The following is a 21,189-nucleotide window of genomic DNA, read 5'->3' on the forward strand; positions in this document are numbered from 1 at the left end:
CCTGTGCAATACCCATGTGAGGAGAATCTAGCGGACGTTTTGAGATGGATCTGGAACTCAGAAAGAAAGAGAAATCTGGGCCGGACATATTGATTTAAATCAACATTATAGATAACAGAGCACACTTGATCACTCAGGGGGAGGATACAAAAGTAGGCTAGCAAGACCAAAACAAAGCAGTCAGAAAATTAGTTTTTCTAATGATACAGTGACCCTGACATATATTGAGACATACTAAGACAACTGAAAACTGAATTTAATACATAAAAAAATACTAATACATTTTGGCATATTTTATAAATTTCAAACAAACCCTTACTTAACAACAAAACTGAACTAAAGTAAAAATATTCCATTCCTGAAGCCCCCCCAGTTACTTGAGGTTTACTGAACTATTCAAAATGTTAGTCAAAACATAAAATTTCACTCAATAGCCATAGTTTATCTAATTAACAGCACTGTACCACTAACAAGATGACAGCACATCAAAGCACTAATTAATATTTGGTTGAATACTTACAAAATTATCTAAAGACTGGGCTTTGCTGAAGGATATTACATATAATAATATAAACACTTACAGCTTGATTACAAAATTAGGAACTATATTATATTAAAATGCTATCCATCTCAACTTGAATCATCGTAATATGCCATAATGAAATACCACTGAGTAATTATTGTCTCTTTGCTCAAGTAAGAATATTTCAACTCATTAAAAATGAAAATATAATACAATCAACATTTTCATATGTACTTTTCAATATATAATACAATATATAACACTCTGATCTTCTACCAAATATATAGACTAGTAGAGGCAAAAATTAGAGTATTAGAACTTTCTACTATGAGATGGCTGAAATTATGGTCAAAAATGAAAATAACTTGGGGTTGCCTGAGTGGCTCAGTCAGTTAAACATCTGCCTTCAGCTCAGGTCATAATCCCAGGGTCCTGGGATGAAGCCCTGCATTGGGCCCCCTGCTTAGTGAGGAGCCTGCTTCTCTATCTCCCTCTATCCCTCCCCCTGCTTGTGCTCTCTCTCACTGGCTCATAAATGAAATCTTTTTTTAAAAATAGAAATAATCACAACTGCAGTTTAAGCAAAAATGGCAAAACTTTATTTTGCAAATGTAAAACTCCTTAGACCTATTTCCATTTCTAGACTTAAGGTATCTTAAATTTAGACTAGAGATGAACACAGAACACAAGTGAACTTTCAATAGAAAGACTAGTTACAATTTTCACCTCATCCTAAACAATGAACTTCTCATTTCTTATAAGTAAAAGTTAGAAATGAGTTTGAGCTCTTTCATGACATAAAATATAAGTTGTTAATGCATCTGTTTTGCTTGAGTCTTACTCCTGCTGGAAAGCTATTTGATTTTATTATTTATTTATTTATTTTTTTTTTAGCTCAAACAATCAAAACCTTTTTTTAACTGCTTCAGCAGAGGCTAAAGATTGGGAAGGCAGAACAATTTTTCTTCCCACCAAGTGAAGGCAGTCTTTCTAAACTAGAGGTTAGCCCTAAGACTATACAGTGTAAAGCTTATTCTGCTGCTACTAATTATGTTTTCAGAAAACAACCCCAGTAAATTCTAATACTGTGTATAATCATTGTTCAGTCTCCTTTTTAGTTAAAAAAATTTTTTTCACTACCATTCTCCACTTCATAAATTTTTAATCTAATGTGTGAGTAACTGATTCTTTGTGTTTATTTAATTTAATTTAATTCTATTTTATTTTATTTTTGGTCAGAGACATTTCCTTTGATGAACCTATAAATCAATGTACATCAGAATCACAGTTAAAGAAATATAAATCTTTATATTTATAAGAATCACACTTAAAGAAATATAAATCTTCCCAGAACTTATGATCACTTAAAATGTGCATACCACTGAATATACTATGAATACTTCTAAACATTAAAGCCAGTTTTAACAATAAAAGTAGGCAATTTCCTCTGCATTTTCCCCCTCCCTGTAACAATTCCACACTATGATAAATTTAGATTTAGACTCTTTCCTAAAGAAAAACATGCAATTACTAGCTAAGGACATAAACTAAACCCAATCCCTTTATGAGAATTTGGCTTGAATTCATTTAGATAATCACTTACCTAACAGGGTCCTTGGGCAGTGGTCCTCAAATTTCAGAGAGCAAAGAAGGAGCCAGGGTACAAATTCAATCGTGGAACCTAAGGCCCAGGCCAGAGAGATTACCTGATTCTGAAATCCCCCAAACAAATATTTGTAATTAGCATGGCATACTTTTGAGGAAGGATCATGCTAGGAAATTGAGACAAAAGATGGATTGTTTTGATAGGGCTAGTGAGTGACCTGGATTTCAACGCATTTGACAGTGCCCCTGGATGGGGCACAGCAGGGATAGACCCAGTAATTCAATAAATAGCACAGGGAAGCAGCAAAAGGGAGAAAGTTTGGCTCAGTCTCAGCGGCAACTAACTAGAAAGCTAAGCAGTTTGCTTTCCTCCTTGCTTTCCCAGTGAAATATATATCCCAAAATAAAGTTTAAACAGGATACAACATTATACCCGGACTGGAACTGAAAAATGTTAATTGGTAGCTGGATGCTTGTTACAGCCTCTGCAGCAGGAGGTCCAGTTAGGAAGAGCCTAAAAAGGCATCTCACTCTACTCCATTCTACATCTCCTTCAAAAAAGAAAAAAAAGACCCTGAGGTAACCCCTCCACTACTGGCTTCCATTGCTAATTCTCTTTCAAGGCAGTTCTCTCTCAATAATAAAATGTTCATGGCCAGAAGTGGAAGGTGAAGCCAAGAGGAGCAATGCATACTACTCTGTGAAGTCAGCAACAGGAGGCGCGGGAACAGAATGAGCCCTCAGAGGATTACAGTCTCACCACTACCACTTTCCCTGCAAAAACTGGAAAAACTATAAACTTTTTCAAATCACACAGAAACAGTCCCGCTTGTTATAGACACAGGGCTGAAAAATTAAACAATAGCAAAGGAAGACCTCTTCTGAGTACAGAAAGATTTATCATTCAGAAATCTTGTTGTATCTTTCCAACACTCGCTCTCCTACCTCACATGTAGATGAAGAGTCCTTCAGCACCTAGAGGTAGTGAGAGTGACACAGAGGGCTTGCTCACTCTGACAAGAGTGAACAATACCATCCCTACCCAAGTCCCTCTGCCGTCAATTTTTAAGAAAATCAAAAACATCAGTAACAGTGTGGGACCAAGACGATGCTCTTCAACCATAAGAAAGACGAACACCGCCATATAGAGGAAGAGAGAAAGCTTGCTTCTGTAGTGGGCTTACCCTGGGAATCAGGAGAAAAACTTGGAAATTATCTACTTTACATTCCCAACTGAAAAAGACAAACGGAAAAGAAAAACACAGCCTCTAAAAGCAAGAGATGAGGTGGGAAACAACAGCTGAGAGTAAAAAAGAAACTGGATAAGAAAAAACTGGAAGGGAATTCAAATATATAATAATAGTAAAGATTTAAATTCTATATGAGAAGCAATAGAAGTACAGAAGCTGGAAAAAATCTAATTAGTATTTTAGCACATACATGTGAGATGTGCTCCAAACACAAAAGAAAAAAGACCAAGATGAAAACAAAGCATAGTGATTGATAGGGAGGACAAAGAATACAAATCCAATTCTACAAATAACTGGCATTTCTGAACTGAAATAATAAGCAAACATACCATTGAAAAATTATTCCTGAGCTGGTGGAAAAAAAAAAAAAAGATCAAACATAATTACTCCTCTAAATTGAGAGGATTCACTTTGTTTCTGGAAAACTATTGGAAAAAACAATGACAACAACAACTATACCTAGAAGTATCCTAGTAGAGTATCTTAATTTAAAAAAGAAAACAAACGGGGCGCCTGGGTGGCTCAGTGGTTGAGCCGCTGCCTTCGGCTCGGGTCGTGGTCTCCAGGTCCTGGGATCGAGTCCCGCGTCGGGCTCTCTGCTAGGCAGGGAGCCTGCTTCCTCCTCTCTCTCTCTCTGCCTGCTCTCTGCCTACTTGTGATTTCTCTCTGTCAAATAAATAAATAAATAATCTTTTAAAAAAATAAATAAATAAAAAAGAAAACAAACAAAGATACAGGCAGAAAAGAAGAGTTTATCTACAAAGGAACAAAAATCTGCGTAGCCTCTACCATCTCCTTCATAGAACACCAAAAGTCAATAGAGGAATGTCTAAATATCTGAGAATTTCTGATTTACAAGCCTGTATCTTAGCATCTACAACAAAGTTAAGCACACTATAAACATTAAATAAAAGTTGTAATCAGTAAAAGAAAAATTAAAAATTTTAAGTGTATTTATTTTATATCTCTCTCTCTATAGTACATTTCTTCAATTGAACTTCCAAGCTTATTCACCAATTTGTCTTTCCCCATCCAGACAACAGATTTATGTGACATCTCATTTTTCTGAGTATAATTATTTTTTTAAGATTTTATTTATTTATTTGACAGACAGAGATCACAAGTAAGCAGAGAGGCAGGCAGAGAGAGGAGGAAGCAGGCTCCCTGCTGAGCAGAGAGCCTGATGTGGGGCTCGATCCTAGGACCCAGGGATCAGGGCCTGAGCTGAAGGCAGAGGCTTAACCCACTGAACCACCCAGACGCCCCATGAGTATAATTATTTTTATAATATTACCATACTTTTATATAAAACAAGACTTCTCTGCAAGCACATAAGTGAAGCTGTTCCACCACTGCTGATGATTTACACTGATCCACCAACTCTCTTGTCATTTTGGGTGTCTTTTTAAGATTTATTATTTTGAGAGAGACAGAGCACGAGCCGGAGGGGCAAATGGAGAGAGAGAAAATCTGAAGTGCACTCTGTGCTGAGCAGAAAACCTGACATGGGGCTCAATCCCAGGACCCCAAGATCAGGACCTGAGCCAAAACCAAGAGTTGGACGCCTTACCAGCTGTGCCACCCAGCGCCCCTCTCGTTACTTTTGAATAGTGAGTGTGACTTGATAATTCCCATCTCCATGTATGCTAATTAGGCCAGAACCAGGAACTGATCATGTATGAGTCTGGCCAAAGTTATTCAACAAATAAGAAGATACAATTGCACCCAAAACCATAAGATACATAGGAATAAACCTAACCAAAGAGGCAAAGAATCTATACTCAAAAAACTATAAAGTATTCATGAAAGAAATTGAGGAAGACACAAAGAAATGGGAAAATGTTCCATGCTCATGGACTAGAAGGACAAATATTGTGAAAATGTCTGTGCTACCTAAAGCAATCTACATGTTTAATGCAATCCCTATCAAAATGCCAACATTTTTTTTCAAAGAAAGAAAACAAATAATTTTAAAATTTGTATGGAATCAGAAAAGACCCTGAATAGCCAGAAGAATGTTGAAAAAGAAAGCCAATGTTGGTGGCATCACAATTCCAGACTTAAAGCTCTATTACAAAGCTGTCATCATCAAGACAGTATGGTACTGACACAAAAAGAGACACACAAATCAATGGAACAGAATAGAGAGCGCAGGAATAGACCCTCAACTCTATGGTCAACTAATCTTCAACAAAGCAGGAAAGAGTGTCCAATGGAAAAAAGACAGTCTCTTCAACAAATGGTGTTGGGAAAATTGGACAGTGACATGCAGAAGAATGAAACTGGACCATTTCCTTACACCACACACAAAAATAGACTCAAAATGGATGAAAGACCTCAATGTGAGACAGGAATCCATCAAAAAATTTGAGGAGAACACAGGTAGCAACCTCTTTGACCTTAGCCACAGCAACTTTTTCCTAGAAACAGTGCCAAAGGCAAGGGAAACAAGGGCAAAAATGAACTGTTGGGACTTCATCAAGATCAAAAGCTTTTGCACAACAAAGAAAACAGTTAACAAAGCCAAAAGACAACCAACAGAATGGGAGAAGATATTCACAAATGAAGTATCAGATAAAGGGCTAGCATCCAAAATCTATACAGAACTTATCAAACTCAACACCCAAAAATCAGATAATCACATCAAAAAATGGGCAGAAGACATGAACAGACATTTCTGCAAAGAACACATCCAAAAGACCAAGAGACACATGAAAAAGCACTCAACATCATTCATCATCAGGGAAATACAAATCAAAACCACAATGAGATACCACCTCATACCACCAGTCAGAATGGCTAAAATGAGCACGACAGGAAACGACAGATGGTGGTAAGGATGCGGAGAAAGGGGAACCCTCCTACATTGTTGGTGGGAATGCAAGCTTGTGCAACCACTCTGGAAAACAGTATGGAGGTTCCTCAAAAAATTGAAAATAGAGTTACCCTAGGACCCAGCAATCATACTACTGGGTATTTACCTTAAAGATACAAATGTAGTGATCCAAAGGGGCACGTGCACCCAAATGTTTATAGCAACAATGTCCACAGTAGAACCTAGATGTCCATCAACAGATGAATGGATAAAGAAGATGTGGTGTGTGTGTGTATATATATATATACATGTATATATATATATACAAGAGTGTGTATATATATATATATATATATATATACACAAGAGTATATATATATATATATACACATATATATATATGTATATGTATATGGTGGTGGTGGTGGTGTGTGTGTGAAAAAAAAAAAATATATATATATATATAATAGAATACTATGCAGCCATCAAAAGAAATGAAATCTTGCCATTTGTGACAACGTGGATGGAACTAGAGGGTATTATGCTGAGCGAAGTAAGTCAATCAGAGCAAGACAAATATCATATGATCTCCCTGATATGAGGACTTTGAGAGGCAGATGGGGGTTTTAGGGGGTAGGGAAAGAAAAAATGAAACAAGATGGGATGGGGAAGGAGACAAACCATTAAAGACTCTTAATCTTACAAAACAAACTGAGGGCTGCTGGGGGGAGGGTAGGCGTGGAGAGGGTGTTGAGGTCATGGACATTGGGGAGGGTAGGTGAAATGGTGAGTGCTGTAAAGTGTGTAAGCCTGACGATTCACAGACCTGTACAACTGGGGCAAATAATACATTACATGTTAATAAAAATAATTAATACAAAATTTCTTTAAAATAAAATACCCCCCCAAAAAGAAGATACAGAAAAAATCAGCACTGTATCAGAAGCTACACTCAGTGCTCCTCTGAAAATAGATAGTGATGCATTTTTAAAATATACTACCAAGTGCCATTAAAAAAAAATAGTTGGACATTTTTTAATGAAAGAGACATTCCCCTTTTTCTCTTGCAAAGTCTTCATTAACAACTAGATTAATGCTCTGTCTTATTTCCACAAGCTTTCATTACATTCACTTGGCACCTACGATATCTTAACCATTTGCTGTGTGTATGTATCCTCACAGGAAGGAATGTCAAATTATTTCCTGGGAAAATCAGGAAAGACTCTAAAAGAGGGAGTCTGAAAGAGTTGAATTCACTTCTTTAAGGACTTATATGTGAGTAAAGGCTTACCAAGTAGAGACAAAGCCATGCCGAAAAGATGGAAGAGCTTCTCAACACAGGGCCTGAAAAGTTTGCTAAGCTTTAAAAATAAAATGGCGATACTTGAGTATAAGGTGGGTAGTAAAGTACAGGCAGATATGGTCCAATGGTTCCCAACATTAGGAGGGATCATTCTCAAAGGGGTTATTTGGAAATGGGTGAGATCACAGTAGGCTGTCACAAAGAGGAGGGGTTATAATTTGCTACTGCAGTTTAGTGCTCAGGGGCCAGATACAATGAGCACCCTACAATGTATGAGATGGCCCATCGAAATGCCAGTTGAGCCCCCTTTAAGAAACACTGGGAGTAGGTTAAAACTTAACAAAGTCTAGGGTGCCTGGGTGGCTTAGTTGATAAGCATATGCCATGATCCCATAGTCCTCGGATTGAGCCCTGCATCCAGCTCCCTGTCAGTGGAGAGCCAGCCTGCTTCTCCCTCTCCCCCTGCTTGTGTTCCCTTCCTGTCTCTCTCTCTCTCTCTCTGTCAAATAAGTATTAAAACAAAACAAAAACCTTAACAAAGTCTAGAAAACTTAACCATAAGGTTTCTTAGCATAACTTTGATATCTGAAATCCCAACCTACATTTGACTCGATATATACTGACATCCAAGGAAGCTATGTTTTTCCTGAGAAGTGGTATGCTTCTTTCTTTCCTTTTGCCACCAAGAAGCTGAGAATTTAGCCTATGGAGAGGCCGGCGATTTGGATGAAGGAAAGCTGTTTACTGATAAACCTAAAACTCTTGAAAAATTCCATTTAAAGCAGTGGGCAGTAAGAATACATTGTAGGTCCTTGAGCTAGATAAAGACGCTTTTTAAAAGTTTTCTCTGAAGGCTATTAAATGAGAGCAATATGAAATAACCCTAACCTCAAAGCTTAACTTATATTAGTAAGTACTCTTCCTGGATTCTGTAAACCTATGAGATCAGCAATTCAATGCCTGAGGTACCAGGTTCTTTAGAGGTGACTCTTGGTTTTGCAGTTTTCAGCAACTTCTCCCTAACCTGGATGCTTTTAGGTAGTTTATTCTCCATTCCCCTACTTTCCAGTAGTTTCATACTGTCTGCTAAGTATGTTAGCAGTCTGCTAAGCCCCTAAAGACATTCGTTTTCAACACATAATCACTAAATAATCTCTACAGCACCTTGTTGTTGTTATGGTTCCAGACTATGTTTATGATTCAAACACTGCCTCCAGGGTCCCAAACACATCAAGATATTAATAATCTAATCAAACCCAGACTTACACAATCTACTTATGTAAACTTTACCTGACATATTTTTCCTAAAGTGTTGCTTATTTTTCTCAGAAATTTATAAGCATTGGGAACTATCAATTTATAATTTGTCATAAAATATTATGCCCAACTTGATTGCTTTGTGATATAGCAGTGTTTCAGTTAATATTAAATAAAGGGGTAAAGGAAGTGGCGATGGGAGAAGGTAAGGAGAAATAATCTTATAATAGTCTATCTATATCCTAATGAATCCATTGTAGAACTAGAAACTATTTCCACTAACTTCAATTAAAATACCAGTAACGATTTTTAATCCTTGTAATTATAATGCCTTAATTCGAATTTCTCAATGCTCAACATTTACTTTTTGATTAAATTTTCATTTTGTACATGTTTCCTTTTGTCCATATTTGACTCTTCAGAAGCAAGAAGTTAAGGATTCTACTTGAGGTCCTCTAATGTGGCTGAGTACTATAAAGGGCCTGTTTTCCAATTCTAAAAAGTACAAACTTAAGCTTTTGCCACTAAAGAGTAAGGCCCCTGTTAAACTGTAATTTTTTTAAGTTATAAACATAATTCTCTCAAAGTGAGCCTGTGGCAAAGATTTACTGAACTCATGATGGAGTAAGCTGAATGGTAAAAATTATAAAAATCTTGGAAATAGGGCAATAAAGCCACAATCTTCAGGAGTGGTTTTTTTTTTTTTTTTTTTTTTTCCTCCCAGTCAGAAATAATTTGCATCTCCATTACACACACACACACAGGAAAAAGAAAGAGCTGGGCCTGGGCCCTAATCAGTAAGTACTATGTCAAGCAAGAGTACAGTCCCCTAGATAATTAATTCAGCCTCAGGTGGGCCTCTTAGGCAAGGTTACATTCTGAGCTATTCTTTTGCTTTTCCTAGATGTTTATAAATTTTTGTCGTTATAAATGTTTCTATGAATCAGTTAACTACCCCCAATGCATGATATCACATACTATGAGTGGAAATGTTATTTGGAAGACGAAAAATTGTTGGCTAAAAATATTAACTTTGTCCCCCAGATACTTAATGAATCTGAAACCCCTTCAACTTAAGTGGAACTCGGCCACTGGAATCACGAGCAACTTGATACCCTTTGTTGCAATGTTACACAGACAGACTTGCTACCCCTGCGCTGCTGTAAAACAGGGCAGTGACTACCCACGTTTGCGTGAGCGCTCCGTCGCGGCCCGAGTGCCGGTCACGCGGGGCGCGAGCCTTCCTTCCCCCTGCCACCCACCCCCTACTCTCTCGCTCCACGACCGCCGGGACTCGGCCTACATTTCACTGGCGAGAACCCCGTTTCCCACTCTTTTGTTAGGGCTGGGCTGTTCGCCGCGTACCCGCACCCGCCCTTCCTCACCATCCCAGGAGTGGGGTGAGGACCGTGCGGGAAGCACAGCCGGGAAAAGAGGTCAGCAAAGGCTGTGGGAATACTCACCCCGCTCCGCTCGGCCCCTGACCCCGCCGCCCAGCCTAGCGCAGGCGGGGCAACGGGGCGGGGGGGGGCGGGGAGCCGGGGTGAGGTGCCCAACGCTCTGTCAGCTGCCGTCCGGCCGGCAGCCCCAGGGAGGAGAGTTATAGGCTCTCAGGGGCCACGGAGATGACAGCAGAGGAGCGGAGGAAACGCGCAAAGAGGCCCTCCAGCAGAGAGACCGAAACCTCCCTCACCCACTGCCGCCGAAGCGACCGAATCAGAGCATGCGCACCAGCTTCTCCCGCGCACCACGGGGCCAGGCTCACGCGGGGGGCGGGGGGGCAGACGTCGCGGGCCGCGCACGCAGAACCCGGGCCAGGGGGCGTGACCTTCCCGCTGCCCTGGACCAGTGAGCCGAGTCTCCGCCCCTCGTCTCCCCGGCCTCAGGAACTGAACGTGGGCTGTGCGCTCTGAGTGCACAAAGGCGGCCCATTAGGGAGGTGTGGTAGGCAAGCCGAAACCTGGGAGAGGGGGGGTGCCAGCAGTTTTAACGGTCGCTGCACCCTTTCTTCCAACAGATAGCCAAATATCTGCAAAATAAATGAGTAAGGCTAGAGCAAAAACCTTCTCCGAGGCTGGAGATCCAAGCCGGCCAAAGCGCACACACGCACACACAGTAAAACTATTGTAAGCACCACGACAATTAAGCACAAACACAACTACCTCCTTCAAAACGGAAGGACCGAGGTAGAAGTTAGCATTTCGAGAATTACAATAGAACCATCTGTGGCACATAGCTCAGGAAAAAAAAAAAAAAGAAAGAAAGAAAGGAAAGAAAAAGAAAAAAAACGAAAAAAACCCCAAGCAGAAGAATTAAAATGGGGGGGGGGGGGCGGTGGGATACAGAAAAGACCACAGAAAGATGTAGGAGTAACATGGGTGATGGAACTGAAATACTGAAATACAACAGCAGACATCTGAGGGAAAACTAGCATCTGCTCCTTTTATCACAACAGAATTACATTTGTGTGAAAAGAAAAAAGTAAACACAGGCAAAGAAGTGAAAGGAAAACCTGCCTTCAAACATTACAGGGCACGGTTATGATCTCGTACCACAGTTATGTAAGATGTGACCATTGGAGAAAGCTAGGCGATGGGTACACAAGATTTTGTACTATTTTTGTGGTTTCTTGTGAGGCTACGATTATTTCAAAATAAAAAGTTCTTAAAAAGGGACAGAACACTGATGAATGGTGACCAGGGAATGGGGTTGACTAAAAAAGAGCTTGAGGAAATTTGGGGGAGGTGGGTAATGCAACTGTTTGATACTTTCAGGGTGTTAGTGATTACACGGTTGTTTGGTTTGCCAGAACTCATAAAAAGGATAGATTTTACTGCATGTAAAATAAAACTCAATTTTAAAAGAGATACTGCTAGGAGTGCCTTCGTGGCTCAGTTGGTTAAGTGTCTGCCTTCAGATCTCAAGAGTTCTGGGATTGAGGTCCCCCCCACCCCAGTGCTTGTCATCATTAGGCTCCCTGCTCAGTGGGGGGTCAGTTTCTCCCTCTCCCTCTCATCCTCCTTCCAGCTTGTGTTCTCTTCCTCTGTCTCAAATAAATAGATAAAATCTTAAGGGGAAAAAAAAAGGATACTGCTAGTAAATGAATTTCCTAACATTTGCGCAACTATGGATATAAATGAACTAGATAGCTGCCATTTGAAAGTATTCACTTTTGGGGGGGGGGGGGGGTTGGTACAGGGCAGTGAGTTCCGACTGAGAACTTTAGTGGATGGATGTTTCCTTCAACTTTAAGCAGTTATTCAAAAAACAGAACTTTCACATACAAAAATAAGAATATTGCTTGGCATTGTATTCAGTAATCTAGAAACACTTTCATGCATCAACAATATCATGTTAACAAAAAAAGGGGGGGTTGGGGTTTTTTTGTTTTGTTTTTTTTGTTTGTTTGGTTGGTTTTTTGTTTTGCACTTGAGATGATTTTAAGTTTTGTAATTCACCTGCCAACACCAAAGAAACAAAACAAAATAAATCAGGTAACTTCCATATACTTCCTTTCATCATATCACTCGTGGAAAGGAATAGTACTGACCTATTTATGTTTATGTTATGTTTATGGCCCCTACAACACTACAAAGTGCTTTAGGGCAGGGTCTGTCATGATTGCATAGGCAGTCTCTTGCAGAGTTCGTCACTAGTAATAAGTATTTGTTGAATAAAACAATGGGTTAATCACAAAAAGAGAAGGAAACTAAAATTTATTGAGAACCCACTATAAGCCAGAAGCTTAGTTTAGTTTAGTCAACCATATGATAACCACACAAGATACCCATTTTATAGATATGAAAACTAAGACTAATGATCAAATCCCATTCCTTATTTCATTAGATTTCTCAGTTTCATTTGACATGCTGATCACATCTACGAAGTCTTGCTTCCTTTAGCTTCCATAAAACCACAGTCTCCTGATTTTCCCTCTAGCTCACTTGACCACTCCTTTACTTACCCTCACAGGAGTCTATTTGTCCATCGCAAATATAATATTAATTCACAATATTCTTTAGGTAGTACAGTCCAGGAATGGGACACAAGTCTAAAATTACTACTGGGTGGCTCAGTAGGTTCAGCATTCAACTCTTGGGTTTGGGCTCAGGTCATGATCTCAGGATCCTGGGATGGAGCTCTGGGTCAAGTCTAGCTCCGGGCATTGCAGAGTCTGCATGAACATTGTCTGCCTCTCCGTCTACCCCTCCCTCCCATTCACATGCTCTTTCTAGAATAAAAGTAAATAAAAATCTTTTTTTTTTTTTTAAGATTTTTATTTCTTTTTTTGAGAGAGAGAAATAGCAAGTGAGTGGAGCACAAGCAGGAAGAGAGGGACAGGGAGAGGCAGACTCCCCACTGAGCAGGGAGACCGGCATGAGACTTGATCCCAGGATCCCAGGATCACAACCTGAGTTGAAGGCAGATGCCCAACTGACTACGCCAGCCAGGAACCCATACAAAAATCTTTAAAATTGTATGGTAAATGTTTTATTTTCTCAATCTTGTCAGTTCATATCAATTGTACATTTTCTTCCTGCTCATATCCCACAGGCCACACCAAGATACAAAGAAGGTGAGCTCAGTCAAACCTTGACAGAGTGAGATTATTTTAATTATTAAAAGGAAGAAGGGGAGAAAGGATACTGAGAAGGGATACCTCTCTCTGCTGAAGCTTATAGTAGGCAGATCTCTTCCACCACCCTCCAGGAGGTCCTCAGGAAAAGATAAATTATATAAAAGAAAAAGTTATGGAGGTAATCTGATTGGATGGCTGAGATAAGAAACATAAACCTGTATGTACATAGCACTTACCTAAAAAAGTGGAGAAAAAATTTATAGTTGGCAAAACTATAGAAACAGTAAAAAGATCAGTGGTTGCCAGAGTCTGGGGGAAGGAATATAAAAAAGCATACAGCATTTTTAGGACTACAAAACTATCATTTTTGATACTGAAATGGTGGCTATATGACATTATACCTCAGTCAAAATCTAAAATCTACATAACACAAAGAATGAGTTCTGATATAAACCATAGATTTAGCAACAGTCTATCAATATTGGCTCGTCAATTATATGTACCACACTAAGGCAAGATGTTAATAAAAGGGGAAACTGTGAATGGCATACATGAGAATTCTCTATAATCTGCTCAGTTTTTTATAAACAAAAATTTTCTTTCTTTTTTTAAAGATTTTATTTATTTATTTATTTATTTATTTATTTATTTGACAGAGATCACAAGTAGGCAGAGAGGCAGGCAGAGAGAGAGGGAGGAAGCAGGCTCCCCGCTGAGCAGAGAGCCCAATATGGGGCTGGATCCCAAGACCTTCGGATCATGACCTGAGCTAAAGGCAGAAGCTTAACCCACTGAGCCACCCAGGCGCCCTGTAAACAAAAATTTTCTAAGAAATTAAAAAAGTTTATTAATTTTTTTAACAACACTGAAAAAAACCAATAGTCCATATCAAAGAATGGGATTTTAGGAAATCAAGAATCATCACAGGGTGATTTAGGGTGATTCAAACTGTCCATCATGCCACTTCTTATTTGTTACTTTTAGTACACCTGCAGTACAGACCTATTTTTTGTTTTTTTGTTTTTTATTTTTATTATCCACCTTTTTAAAGGTAATTTACATAAAATAAAATGCTTCCATTTTGAGTCTACAGTTCAGTACATTTTGACAAACAGATACACCCATGTAACCATTACTACAATCAAAATTTAGAACATGTCTGGGCGCCTGGGTACCTTAGTCAGTTAAATGTCTGCTTTCTGCTCAGGTCATGATCCCAGGGTCCTGGGATTGAGCTCCACATCGGGCTCCCTGCTCAGTGGAGAGCCTGCTTTTCCTTCTCCCTCTGCTGCTCCCCCTGCTTATGTATGCATTCTCTCTCTCTCTGTCAAATAAAATCTTTAAAATATATATATATTTACTTATGTTTAATATATATAAATTTGTTTTTTAAATATATATAAATATGAACATATATATATAAATCTAGAACATGTCTATCATCTCAAAAAGTGGCCTACTTCCCCTCTATAGGTGACTACTTTCTCCACCCTCAGACCCTCAGCAACCACTAATTTCCTCTAGATTAGTCACTCTATCTTTGCCGATTCTAGAAAATGATATCGTACAGTACGTACAGTACATATGTGCATATGTGTCTGGCTTCTTTTACTCAGTGTGTTCCTGAGGTTCATTGATGCATTTATCAGTAATTAGTTCCTTTTTAGTGCTGCTTAGTACTCAACTGCATGAATATACCATAGTTTGTATATCCATTCATCTGGGAAGGACAGTTAGGTTGTTTCAGCTTCTGGCTATTGTAAATGAAGTTGCTGTAAATAATCATTCAGTATTTTTTTGGACATATATTTGCATTTCTCTTGGGTAAATGCCTAGGAGTAGACATATATTTTGGGATCAGTATGGAAATACAAGTTGTGTTCTTTGACTATAATTCTATATTGATCACATTCCTTAGCTGAGGGCCTGTCTTATTTCCTAATTCTAATTTAGAGAAACTTTTGTTGCTGAGCTTAAGCTACTGTATGTTTCATTTGATTTTTAGTAGTAGGCATACGTATTTAAAGTATATGAAGTTGGAGACATGTGGCATGACACCCATGGATTCAAGTATTTGTATGGAAATAGCAATAGAAAATTGTCAATTTTAATGACAATCTATAATTATGTAATTATCTGTGTTTCCCAAGAACAGTTTTAGAAATTTTCTGAAGGTTACTGACAATTGGTTGTAAAAGCCTTTTTTAAAAATTTATTTTTATTTTTGGGGCGCCTGGGTGGCTCAGTGGGTTAAGCCTCTACCTTCGGCTCAGGTCATGGTCCCAGGGGCCTGGGATTGAGTCCCGCATGGGGCTCTCTGCTCAGCAGGGAGCCTGCTTCTCCTCATCTCTCTCTCTGTCTGTCTCTCTGCCTATTTGTGATCTCTCTCTCTGTCAAATAAATAAATAAAATCTTTTAAAAAATTTATTTTTATTTTTATTTTTTATAAACATATAATATATTTTTATCCCCAGGGGTACAGGTCTGTGAATTGCCAGGTTTACACACTTCACAGCACTCAAAGCCTTTAAAAAAAAAAAAAGATTTTATTTATTTATTTATTGACAGAGAAAAAGAGAATGAAAGCACAAGCAGGGGGAGCAGCAGAGGGAAAGGGAGAAGTAGGCTCCCCGTTGAGCAGGGAGCCCAAAGTGGAGCTGGATCCCAGGACCCTGATATCATGACCCAAGCCGAAAGCAGAAACTTAACCAACTGAGCTACCCAAATGTCCCAAATTGTAAAAGTCTTAATGACAGCAAAGGATAATGTTAACATAGAATCTCAGCAGCCATATGCTGTAGCTAACAACGTATAGCAATAGGACTGGATAGTTGTGCTTGTATTTTGAAGATCTTATCCTTGAGGGTCCAGTTTGTATTATGAAGGGTATAACACATTTCAGGAAACAATCCAATTTGAATCGTCTGAATAAAGGTCAGAATATTTTAGTGGATTTTGGTATTTAGTCTGTCTTTGTTTTCTAATATTCTTATTTGGACTTTTCTTTCTTTCTTTCTTTTTTCAAGGATCTTGAGGACATTTAGGAACCAAAACTTTTGTTTTAAATTCATCAGGTGAATTGAGTTCTAAAAGGATCACTCTGGCAGTGATCTGGTATTACTCAAGTTGCTTGTTTTTTCCCACTGAAATTCATTGAGAGGGCCCTTTGTTCTTTTATTTTGGGGGGTGTACAGAAAAACCTATGTATGTCTATAGCATATCTTTCTGGGTTATCAGATTCTAGCTTTGTTCATTGTCTTTAAGCAATTTTGATGCCCTGTGTAAATTGTAAGTAATTGATAGATATATGTATCTTCTGTCCTGTCTGGTAGGGATTTTAATTGACTCCCCCATTTTCTCCACGGAAAAATCAGTTCTGTGCCATTTTGCCTGGTTTCCTGATCTCACGTGAGTAAAATGAATTCTTTAACATATATTTATTTTTGTATCTGTATGAAGTCATGATTTTATCTTTCTCTAAGAATTATATTGCAACAGAGACCTGGCAATTTGTACCCAAGAACCCCACAGGGATAAATTCTCACTGTAGACTTTCAGTCCCAAGTCTCACTGAAATATTCAGGACCTTCAAAGGGAAAGCAGTCCAGAGTCTTTGGAGGCATAACAGGACAGCTGCCCAGGCAAACCAAAATCTTGACCAAGATGGTGTGAGGCCGAAGAAAAAGTAAACGAGAAAGTAAATAAATAGCAAAATATCTTTGGTAAAAGAATGTGCCTCACCTTTGGACTATGTGGTGGTGGTGAGGGGGGAATCATACAGGATATTTGCAGCACCTTATATCCAGAATCCATTATTCTGTAAAGCAACAGGTAGAGTATAAAGAAGTAACTACAGAATCTCAAATTCCTCAGAATTTTTTGGCTCAAGCTCCCTGTGCCTTCTAGACCACAGTTTAGATTCCTTAGAAATACACAGCAAGATTGTTATCCCTACTAGACTTTCCACTCGTCAACCAGCAAAGAAAATACCAAGAGGGTAACGAGAGATCAGTGTACATGCATAGGGTCTGCCTTTTTGCTCACAAGGACTTGAATGCCCTGGTTCAATAATGACCTATTTTCTTAATGTTCTATGGCTATGTTTACTGATCAGGAGTTAATTCTGATTGTGGGATTCAACTTCATATTGATATATCTGTGTGTTATAATGATGTTTTGCATTAAGACAAGTTCAGCCTGGAGCCCAGGAAGACTTTGTGCAATTTTAATTCACGAAGCTGCCCTAGATCCAGACCAAATCAGAAGTTGCTCCCAAGGCAATGACTCTCTTTAGCCTGCCTCTTAAAATAAATAGCAATAATGTGCATTTGCTCGGCCCCTTAGTCTGCATTATCTCAGAGAGATGGAAGGAACACTGTGGAAATGGTACCGTTTTGGCAACAAGAAGTCATAGAGCAAGCTTTACTTCTGCCATTTACTTGATGTGTGGATTTCAAGCAGTCACTTACCCTCTCTGAACCTCAGAATCTATTTATCTATAAAATAGAATTAGTAATAATCCTACCTTTGCAGAGTATGGAAAAAGCAAAAAGATACACATTTTCAAATTTATGAGGTTGACACATAGAGGTAATAGAATAATATAATCATTAATATAGTCAATAATCTGTGTTTTCTAACATAGAAAGATGACCAGATACAAAATAATATGTTAAAGTATGACTTCATTTATAATCCTATAGAAAAATAATAAAAGGTTACAACCAAAAATTAACAATGCCTATCCCTCCATAAGAGGACTATGAATGGCTTTTCTTCTTTGTACTTTTTTGTTATTTCAAATTTAGAAGAAATAATGTATTATCAATGTGTTACTTTTCATAAGAAACTTAAAGAATGATAAAAAAATTTAAAATTGAAGTCTGCAATTTTGGGGTGGGAACAAATGATTTACAATCATTTGTAAATAATAATTACATTTACATTCATTTACAATCATTTGTAAATGATAATACATAAAACATAATAAAGTTACAGTGTAACTTTATTGAATATATATTTGACACAAAGAAAAGAATGTTATCTGGATGAAATTATATCCTGTTATTCTGTAAAGGGAGTAAACATGGAGGTAAAGAGGTCAACTTCAAAGGGAGAAAAGCCAAAATGTGATGGCCAGCAGAGGATGATATTGGGACATTCCAAATGTACAATTTCCTACCCTCTGCAACCCAGCTATTGGCCACGGAGAATGTTCCTTCATCATTCAATCTTCTTCAAATTAAGCGGCTAATAGTATAAATATATAGGCAGAGATAATAGAAGAACATAAACAGGCATCCTTGTTCTATATATACTCAAGACATGTTAAGAGGCATATTATGGAACATGAATAATGACAAGAAAGAGGACAAATGTCAAATGTTAAATGAAACAGGCCACAGCTGAGTAGAGCTGCTACATCTTTGCTGTAATGTTTGATTGCTCGGCATTATGACACTTTTAATTATTTATGCCATTTGGTGTGTTTGTTAAAGAGGAGGTGAAGTTTATTGCTATAGAGACTTGTCTTTGATATTGGTTCTTTTTTTTTTCTTTTAAGATTTTATTTTTAAGTAATCTCTAAACCCAAAGGGGCTCAAACTTACAGCCCCAAGATCAAGAGTCACACCCTCCACTGACTGAGCCAGCCAGGTGCCCCTGATATTGGTTCTTAATACACAAAACATGCACCCTACTTGTAATATTCAAATGTTAGGTCTTATCAGAAATGCTATTTCACTTAGCTGAATTGGCCTCATGAAGATGGTCTTGTAGGGTGATGTAAGAGTCAGTGGGTGAAGCACAGAGCTTTAAAAGACCAGTAAAGAATTGCAATGCCGGGGTGCCAGGGTGGTTCAGTGGGTTAAAACCTTTGCCTTCGGCTCAGGTCATGGTCCCCGTGTCCTGAGATCAAGCCCCGCACCAGGCTCTCTGCTTAGTGGGGAGTCTGTTTCCTCCTCTCTCTCTTCCTGCCTCTCTGCCTACTTGTGATCTCCATCTGTCAAACAAATAAATAAAATCTTAAAAAAAAAAAAAATTGCAATGCCTTCTTAGATGCTTATGAATTCCTTTGGTCTCAAAAAAAGCTATTTAGTCAGGGATTACTGACTTGTGTGATACTTGGTTTAGAGATTCCACCAATACAAAGCTGCCTATGGCTCTAACCAGCCTGTGTAATGCTGGAGGACATATGCCTGGAAAAAGGACATCAACCCATTCGATATGAAAACACTCTGCATGTGAGCTATACCCTGCCACATCAATGTATCCTTTTAATAAATGCCTTTGCTAAGCAGTGTACAAGTATGTGATAGCTTCATCTTTCAGAAATATAACTAAAACAATTGTTTTAGATTGGTATATCCAAAAGGTGATATCTGGTAGACAGTTCGGTGTATAGATTCAGAGTTCATGAAAGAGGTCAGGCTGAAAATACATATAGTGGAGTTACATCCCATGCCTACTTAACTTATATTAACTCGATTCTATGTGCTTGCCAAAAAAACCAAAACCAACCAAACAAACAAACAAACAAAACAAAATTAAAAAAAAAAAAGCCAAAAAAAAAAAAAAAAAACCCACACACTTTTCTTATAACATGGACCCTAAATGCAAGCCAAAAACTTCATCTGGTGTTCAACTCAAGAAACAACCTTCTGTTCCAATAGCAGAGGAAAACCGGCTGTGTACGATTTCTTGACTGATAGTATATACACTCAGAATCATGTACACCGGATTTTAGAGATTTTTCAAATGCATTTTAACTCTATTTTTGCCTTTCACACTGACTTTGGATCCTAACCCCTTTGGAAAAATTCACTCCCCTGTGTTTGGGTGTCATTGACATTCAGGTGACAGTTCCAGCTTTGATCACAGAGGACACTATTCAAGGGAGACTATACAGAGTAAGAAAAGAGATCTGAGGAGGGAATCCTTGAGAACATCAATATTTTAGAAATAGGTAGGGGGGCCCACAAAGTTTCTAAAGGAATTAAGAGAGAGGCAGGAAAGAGCAGATAATAGAACACCAAGCAGAGAGTTCCCAAAGAGTGGTTAACAAGATCAAAAATAAAGCAAAGAAACCAAGGAATATAAGTATTCCTTTGGTCATTCCAAATGGTCAAAAGTGATCACTGATTGGATCTGGAATTTAAGAAGACACTGATGAGGTAGCAAGAGCTGTTTTGATGTTATGGTGGTGGCTTAAGTCTGTTTCAGATGGATTATAAAGTGGAAGTCTTTAAAAAAACAAACAAGGGAAGCAAGGAAATGAACACCTCAAGCATTTCTATGAAGGAAAACAAAGGATAGGGTAGCAAGTAACAGAGAATCTGAGGCAAGAGAGGGCATTTTGGCATTCCACTTTTTAAGTGGGTGTGAGTTGACCTAGTGTATCAGTCAAGCACAAGAACTAAAAAGAAAGAGGAGATAACTGAGGGACCCCGGCTCCCAAGGAAAAAGGAAACTGAGTCCCAAGTACTGATTTGCATTACCTGGAAGGAGGACAAAGGAGAAGTATGTTGTGACAGGGGTGAAAATAAATGTCTTTTTATTTAGGAGAGAAGAGTAGAGGAGTAGAACTTGAGGGAAGTTCAATTCTTTTTTTTTTTTTTTTTTAAGATTTCATTTATTTATATAACAGAGAGAGATCACAAGTAGGCAGAGAGAGAGAGAGAGAGAGGGAAGCAGGCTCCCCGCTGAGCAGAGAGCCCAATGCCAGACTCGATCCCAGGACCCTGAGATCATGACCTGAGCCAAAGGCAGTGGCTTAACCCACTGAGCCACCCAGGCACCTGGGAAGTGCATTTCTGATAGATTTTGCATTCTCTGTGAAATGGGACGTTAGTGGAGCCA

The 21,189-nt window shown here is 38.5% G+C and overlaps 1 protein-coding gene and 1 long non-coding RNA gene across 10 annotated transcripts in view; both read right to left on the reverse strand.

The window, feature by feature from the left end:
* The window catches only part of LOC309861654, a 429,230-nt gene that overhangs the window by 226,715 nt on the left and 181,326 nt on the right, over positions 1–21,189 (reverse strand). The window lies entirely within an intron of this gene.
* Positions 1–21,189, reverse strand: part of ATG10 (autophagy related 10) — a 305,650-nt gene that overhangs the window by 214,592 nt on the left and 69,869 nt on the right. For 2 of the 9 annotated variants that reach the window (XM_082724730.1, XM_082724728.1), the window contains exon 1: positions 10,217–10,469. The exons of 1 other annotated variant lie outside the window; for it this stretch is intronic. The gene's annotated coding sequence lies outside the window, so the exon portion shown is untranslated. Of the gene's footprint in view, positions 1–2,126; positions 2,236–3,707; positions 4,045–10,216; positions 10,470–21,189 lie in introns of those variants that run through there. 6 more of the 9 variants (XM_082724729.1, XM_082724725.1, XM_082724722.1 and 3 more) reach the window with 6 other exon arrangements.

Source organism: Mustela nivalis (assembly GCF_964662115.1).
Source record: "Mustela nivalis genome assembly, chromosome: 3".
Lineage (NCBI taxonomy): Eukaryota > Metazoa > Chordata > Mammalia > Carnivora > Mustelidae > Mustela > Mustela nivalis.